The sequence below is a fragment of the Lycium barbarum genome, chromosome 11 (genome assembly GCF_019175385.1).
Source record: "Lycium barbarum isolate Lr01 chromosome 11, ASM1917538v2, whole genome shotgun sequence".
Taxonomy (NCBI): Eukaryota; Viridiplantae; Streptophyta; class Magnoliopsida; order Solanales; family Solanaceae; genus Lycium; species Lycium barbarum.
Genome location: NC_083347.1, coordinates 20,325,903 through 20,333,413, shown reverse-complemented (window position 1 = coordinate 20,333,413; position 7,511 = coordinate 20,325,903). Strand labels below are relative to the sequence as shown.

Here is a 7,511-nt window from a genome sequence, read left to right as displayed (position 1 = left end):
GAGAAAACGTAGTGGTTTTTTATTTAGTATTTGACTTTGAGCTTAGGGATTTGAGTCCAATTGGATCTGCCCACTGCCCCCTTACTACTAAACTACATCGTTTCATTTAGTGGACCTCTGAAAAAATTGGCTGAAACAAATGCTGACAGCCAGGTTCGAACCCACGCAACTTGTGCGAATCTGAACCCCCTGCGCCGCTGAGCTGCGCCTTTCGTTTGTGTTGAGGGGGTTCAGTATTAAATATATACACATAAACTAAAAATTTGACTCTATATAAACAGCGTAATTTTTTGACTGAGGGGGTTCGGATGAACACCCTGGACTATACCTAGATCCGCCCCTGCTGGTGACCTTAGGTTTGCCACTGGTGGTGGTAATCACAAGGTAACTGCTTTTTCATTCTTTACCAATTAGTATATTTTGTTAATGTAGATTATGGTTTTTATCTAGCTCCACTACTATTTGCTTTGTCTATAGGTTTGGTGTGGAAATTAGTAGAGAAAATTAGTTAATGTTTTGGGACCTGAACTAATAGCTTAAGTAGTTGATAGACCTTTTTAGTCGCTCACTGGATTCTTATTAGTCATCTATATTTTCTGCAAATTGAAGTTTTATGTTCCTAATATAGTAGTCCTTTGCATTATGTATATTTAACGCGTTTTCAGGTTCGGATATGGAACATGAAATGTGTGGGTAAGGACTTGGAAATAGATGATTAGAAATGACAGTTGGGTGTACCAACAAGGACGAACAAGGGCAATTTTGTAATAATGAATGTTATTCATGGGCATTTTAGTAATTTCGTTAGCTCATGCCTCTTCACAACATCCTTTATTGAGTTTTTTCTACTTTAACTTTATTGTTATTTATAGGTTTTGCTTCCAATTTGAGTTGTGCCCATTTGAAGGACAATTCGTGCAATTTCTTCCATTTTTTTTATTTTTAAATTCATAATAGATAAATTCTTTTTTTTAAAACTAAACTATATAAAGGCATGAGTTGAAGAAGTGGATCGTCGAACAAGGGCAACCAAGGGCAATTTGGTCAAAGCATTTGCTATTGAATAATTCCATTAGTTAAAAGTAGAATCTTACGATAGCTTAATATTAAATATATTCGTACTTTTCCTATTTTGCCCTTGCTCATAATAATTGCATCAGAACAGATGATGTCATTTCAAGTGGCAGATATTAATTATGTTTTTGATCACGTGTCACTTTTACACTACTTTTACTTTTCACTGTGCAAATATAGGTATGTTTATTAGCAATATAAAATATATATACTGCCCATCTTCTCTCTGTCTTATTTTTTTGATTTGTTCTGTTTCTCTTTCATTTCTTCTCCATTAGTTGGTGTATAATATTTCTTTTGTTGGTGTTGTTTCTTTTGTTACTCTTTTACCGTCTCCAGTCACTTCTTCCATGCCCACTACCTTGCTTTCTCCATTCCCCCCTTCTTCTTTTTTTCCTAACTGATCCTCACTCAAGATTGAAATATAAGTTGCGAAGAAGAAAGAATTTGCAGCTAAGGTTAGTTCCCCTTATTTCTTTTTTTATTTTGTTCTTTCATTTCCCATGAATGAACTCACTTACCCAAGTTGCTTACTTTGTTATATCGCTCTGCTTCTATTATTTTTTCTGCATTTATCCCATTTGTTCTGATTATATGTTGGTTTGGTTACTTTTTATTGTTGCTTTTAATGTTCTGCTCATTTTGGTGAGTTCTCTTTGAATTTTTCCCCTCTTTCTTGGTTTTGTTAAAACAATTACACCCATACTATGACAACCTTTGACTTTGAGTTCTGAATTTGCGCTGCTGTGAGCTTTATTCTGCTCAACTATGGTGATTTTTTCTCTATTTTTGTATTTCTCTTACTGCACACCTGATTAGAAATGACACTTTGGGGTGGACGAACAAGTACGAACAGGGTTTTTTGGTAATTACATGTTCATTCAGGGATTAATTGGTAATTTGGATATCATTCTTTTCAAACAAAAACACAGGTTTTTGGAATGACAGGCTACAAAAAGAAGTTATATCTTTAAGGAAGTTTTCTGGGCAAAGAGTCAGATTTGAATACTAAAGATTAAAAATAAAAAATAAAAAAATAAGCTGAAGTATTACCATAAAACAAAACTATCTTAATCTTTTTCATCTTAAAATCCTGACACACATTCATCCTCTCCATTTCATCATTTTATTCAATCTGTTTGATGTTTCCAGATGCTGAAGTATTACCATAAAATTAGATCTGCTGTCATTTTAATTTTGTTTTTAGATCTGCAGCATAATTTCATAAAGTACTTGAATGGTTATGCAAATGCAGACTTCAATGTGACTAGAGTAGTAAATTTTACTGATGGGAGTTAATTATTGAACGGAATGTTGCTTCATAGTTAAAGTACACCAGTAAAGAAGAGTTTGTGCCAATGAAGAAGTAATGGCATAAGAGATTAGTCCACCCGACTTGAACATAAGTTTCAAATAAGTAGCCATCTTTGTAATGCTATAGACAGGAAGGAGATGAAAATGGAGATCAAAAAGACGATTACAGAAATATGGTCACCAGTCACCTCTCCCTATCCATTGTATGATATTTTAGCTCAATGTTTTTCTTCATTCTTTTTACGCGCCTTAGTGGAGGATCTCCCTTGAAATTTAATTCTCTATGTGTGTCATACCTGGAACCCAGCAATATCTTTTGACAACATAGCATCCTAAAGTACCCTGCATTTATACTGCTTACTATTGTGATTTACTTGCAATAGAGAAAGTGGAGTTCTTAGCTTGTGAGCCTTTGAGAGAACATAAACTTTCTCCAGAATTATAATGCTGTAGTTTAAAGTAAATGGGAAATAGTTTATAGTTAGAGAAAATGCTAAATGCCTAAAAATGGACTCCAATGGTACATTAAGGTTCTATTCTATGCATAAAAAGTATATCAAAATTGAGTAGTGGCACAGGTAGCAAATCCTCTATATATACATAGACTTCAACTATACTAAATCATGTGCACGTCCTTTTCTTTGTACTACTTATTTCTACGTTAGTAAATAGGCAAATGGCAGCAGCTAGCTAGAAACTCATAATGATAGTCAAAAATCGCCATTTATGGCCCGATTCATCCTTAGAGTGACTGCGTTGAATATGTACTTGAATTGTAGAATTATGAATTGATGTGTAGTGATCAGTTCTACTTAGCTAATGTGGCTGTAAGTGGTTGTACATAGTTTGTTAAAATGATTAGTTGTAACTCTTAGTAATTATGAGTTAGTTAGTGGGGTCTTATATAAGGACCATTTGTACAGCTATACACTTCAGTTTTGAATGAAAAAAATCTTCTTCTTCAACAAATGCTCTCAACTCTCACTCTCGACTATGTCCTGAAGTTTTAAGCTTTCACCAATTATGTACATGGTGTTGACATTGTGAGTTTGTATCTGCTCTCTTCATTGAGAAATTTGGAAAACATATCTGAAATAGCTGCTACTACAATCGTGGTAAGGTTATCAAACAATGACACTTTAGTTTACTCAAATCACTAGCCAAGCCAATTAAGATGCTGACACATTTTCTACTAATTTTTTTTTTTTTTTCATTTGAAGTTGTCTACAAGTTTGAAATTAACTACGAGAGTCTATCCATTAAATATTCTCCTAGGTGAAATAGATGTGTCTTTTAATTTATAACTGTCTAATTTCTATTTTGGCACTCCTCTCAATTTCAGACTTCTTTAGTTGATGATTGGTCTTTGCTTGATTTTTGAAGGTATTTCAATGCCTCCCTGTTATGTGGTTTCTGGGATAGCAAAGGTTGGCTATGAAGCTGGGTACTGTAGCTCCCGCACATTTGATATGATGAATCAAGCAACACTTTGGATTTTGAAGCTCTCAAATGGAGTTGTGTCATTAATCTATGTGGAGCTATGTTGCTCGGACCCTTCACTTTTGCTGCTGCAGCCGTGTCCAACACCGACACCGGATTCGTGTCGGATTTGGTCAAACGACATTGGATACTTTGACCAAATCCATGGACCAATTTGAGAAAACATTTGAGGCCAAATTGAAAGAAACGGAGAGCTCTTGAAGAGTGGACACTTATTGTATCTAGAAGAGTTTCAAGTTAATTAAAAATTAATATTTAATTATAAATGAAACATAACTAAAAAAATATTTTTGTTTTTTATTTCTAGGCATAGATTAAGTTATTTTTCTTATAATTTTGAATTATTTTAGCCGAATCCCTGCACCCGTATCCGCACCTGGATCCGTACCACCGAATCTTAAAATTTAGATTATGCCGAATCTGACCTCTAGATCCGTACCCGTATCCGACACTCGACACTGAGTCCGAGCAACATAGATGTGGAGAAACCAAAAACTATTGCCTCGCGATGAGATAGAGCATGTAAATGAGCTGCCAAAGTTGGAAAGGGATTGTCAAAAGGATGACGAGGCGCAAAAATTGGCTCTTTAAAACTTGCTAAAACCTGAAGCTCTTGAATCTTTTTTATATCTTTCCTCCTAAGTAGCAGTAGATCTTTTCATATTCGTTTAAGGCTCTTCATTCCTGATACTGGCTACTGAAATAAATTACTTCTATTGCAATCGCTTGCTGGTTATTTGAGTTTTATGGAACTCAATTCATTTTAACATTGTCTATATGAATTACGTCTGTTCCTCTCTTTAAAATTGAAGGTATTGAGAGTGGTAAATCAAACTTGTTAGAACCTATACCTCACGATCTTTTCTGCCACTAAGGCCATCGCCGTACCATGTATATGAGGACCCAAGATTTGAGAATAGTGGGGGCACTACTGTTCCGTGGCTACAAAAATGTCAAGGAAAACATTTTTTTCTAGCACCGGTAATCAAACTTGAGTTGATTACGTGGTACAAGGGAAGAGTATAGTATTTCTGTTATCATTAATAGGTTGGAGAGGTCTCTCACGCAGGTTAGTTTTGCAGTTTCGGACTTAAAATGCACTTTTCCATTCTAATTTCTATAAATACTTGATAATAAGATATCTTTCTTGGCTTCTTCCTGTAAATGACAGGTTCTAATACCTTTCTCAAGAAGTTTAGAAGGAAACTAAAGAGGAAGCTCATTATAACACATCGGGGTAAATGATCGATCTTCCAAGTGAAGGCTAAGTCTGTCTCATGGAAGATGAGAGTATTTTACTTCTCTTGATGGCTGGTCAAATAATAATACTATTCTGAACATGCCCGATAATTGGTCTTGAACTGATAATGTTGCCATAAGTTCACTCTCTTTAAGAAGACATGTGAAAGCTTCTTTTGGTTTCACAAATGAAATTTAAAAGAAAGTGAAGGGGGTACATAGTTAAGCTTGGTTAAGGCATGCCTTTATGTTCTAATAATAATTCTGGTCATCATGCATTATTGCAGATGCAATGCAAACATGATTTATTTAATCACAAAACGTTTAGAGAATGTTAGCTATGCAATTGGAGAATGAATGTTGGAATTCCTCTACATGGAAAAAGCTATAAAAATTTCTTTTTGTAGTTTATTCCCTATACCATTTTACTTTTAACTTAAATATAATTGGTGGATATAAATCTGTTTGAGCCTTTACACTTATATCATATGAAACAAAGGATCATAATGTCCATTGCAGTGAAAGTGCTACCAATGGTGTTGATGTGTTTATATGTAGCAGCTAGATGAGATTTTAATCTATGAAGCTTAAGAAAAATGTGATTCAGTTGAAAACGTGTCCAAGTATGAACATAATACAGACATCTACAATTTTCATTCCCTATGTTAAGGAATAAAAAACTAGAGTCTGCATTAATGTCTCGATCTTAGTGTTGGGCCCGTGCAACGCACGGGCATCACTATCTAGTAACCGGAAATAAGTCCTAATTTAATCGTCAAAAAATTGTTCGTACACCAATTCCTATAATCCAATCCAACCTACTATACCCAATTTACACGTATCTCTTGCCAAAATAACTATAATGTCGCCACTTGTAAATTGTCAATTTATGGTTTTGCCAAATAACAGGGCTGTTAGACTCCCACCAACCTGTTAATAACCCCAATAATGATTGCCACGTATTGAATAATTGTCCACTACAAAAGGAAAATCCAAGACAAGACCACATTATTATTAGAGAAACTAGACGTCTTTTACATATTTTACACCAACACTATCAATTCCTTCTTGGAGTGGACTATAGGCCAAATCATTGGCTAAACAATTCATACGAGTCATTTTCTCAATTATTGTTCTTCAATTACCATATGTCTTTCTTCCCCTTAGTTGATGAATGTGAGTTGTGCTCTCTATATACATTGTTAATCTTTTTGCACGCTCATATATGCTGAATTTGAATTCAATACATCCAATCTTGATCCGCCACGTTTAATTATCATATTAAAAGAGGAAAGGGATGCCAGACCTTTCTGAGTGAGGAAAAAAAAAAAAAGGAAAGGCTAAACCTACTCCTTACAAATAGTATGAAGAGAAATTGGTGAAATATCAGAACCTGTATTAGACAAGATACGAAGGCAAAAAAATAAAAAAAAAATAAAAAATTGGAAAGTGCAAGTACAAACGTGGGTACATGCCCAAACTAAACTAATGTCTAGCTGTCCCTATGACGCAAAGCCAACAATTTAATTACTCCAAGTCTCCACTTAGTTAATACATTTTTCTACAAAGGAAAAAATAATAATAACACAAATTAAACAAATTGTCCAACCACTCTCCCAAACTTGGCATAAGATTTCTGAATCTTTTGTGATCTCTTCAATTCAAAATAAAGATCCTACTCTATCCCTACTTCCTACCTCCTCCAACTAGTAGCAAAAAGAGTAGACGTGAAATTAATCAACATAACACCCACTTGTTCTGCAGCTGCTCCATTTATAATTGGGGCAGAAAACGTTTAAAATGAGTTAACATAATAATGTCTGGTGGTCCTATTAATTAATTTCAAAGATCCCTAAACTTATAATTGTGCGGTTAAAATGTCAGCCTCCACAAACTTTAACCATGCTTACTACCGACCATTGTCAATGTAGCTTAGGCACGTAGGGGTTTCAAATGCAGCTACTTTGATACATTTATAATACCTTTTTTGTGGTTTTAATATGTACAAATTGAGTTTCAAAACGGAGTCGTTAGTGAAAAAGAGCAGTATTAGCCCATATTATTAAGTGGAGGGCAAAATAGCTATTTCGCAAACCACAAGAGTAATTTTAGACCTTTCCATATCGTTTTTTTAATAATACTATTAGCTGGGTCGGAAAATAATGGCATAATTTTATTAACGACGAGGGAAAGGTTGACCAAACCTTTAAACAGAGGGCAAAATTAAACTTTTTTTAACCACAAGGACAATTTTGGACCTTTTTGATGCAAATTCTTTAGCCACAATCGCATTAAGCGAAATTGAGTGCTTTTATAATCTTGTTAAGAAGAAGACAATTGTCTACTCTTTTTTATATTTTTCATTAGGTTAGAACCATAAAATA

General features: G+C 34.4%; 1 long non-coding RNA gene across 2 annotated transcripts; it reads left to right on the top strand.

The window, feature by feature from the left end:
- The first annotated feature begins 867 nt into the window (after window positions 1–867).
- LOC132618687 (uncharacterized) lies at window positions 868–5,442 on the top strand. Of its 2 annotated transcripts, XR_009574258.1 has the most exons (3): window positions 1,285–1,532; window positions 3,772–4,957; window positions 5,060–5,442. It is a non-coding gene; the product is annotated as an uncharacterized LOC132618687 (long non-coding RNA). The 2 variants fall into 2 exon arrangements; XR_009574260.1 differs by lacking the exon at window positions 5,060–5,442 and having other exon boundaries at window positions 868–1,532; window positions 3,772–4,612.
- Window positions 5,443–7,511: the final 2,069 nt, after the last annotated feature.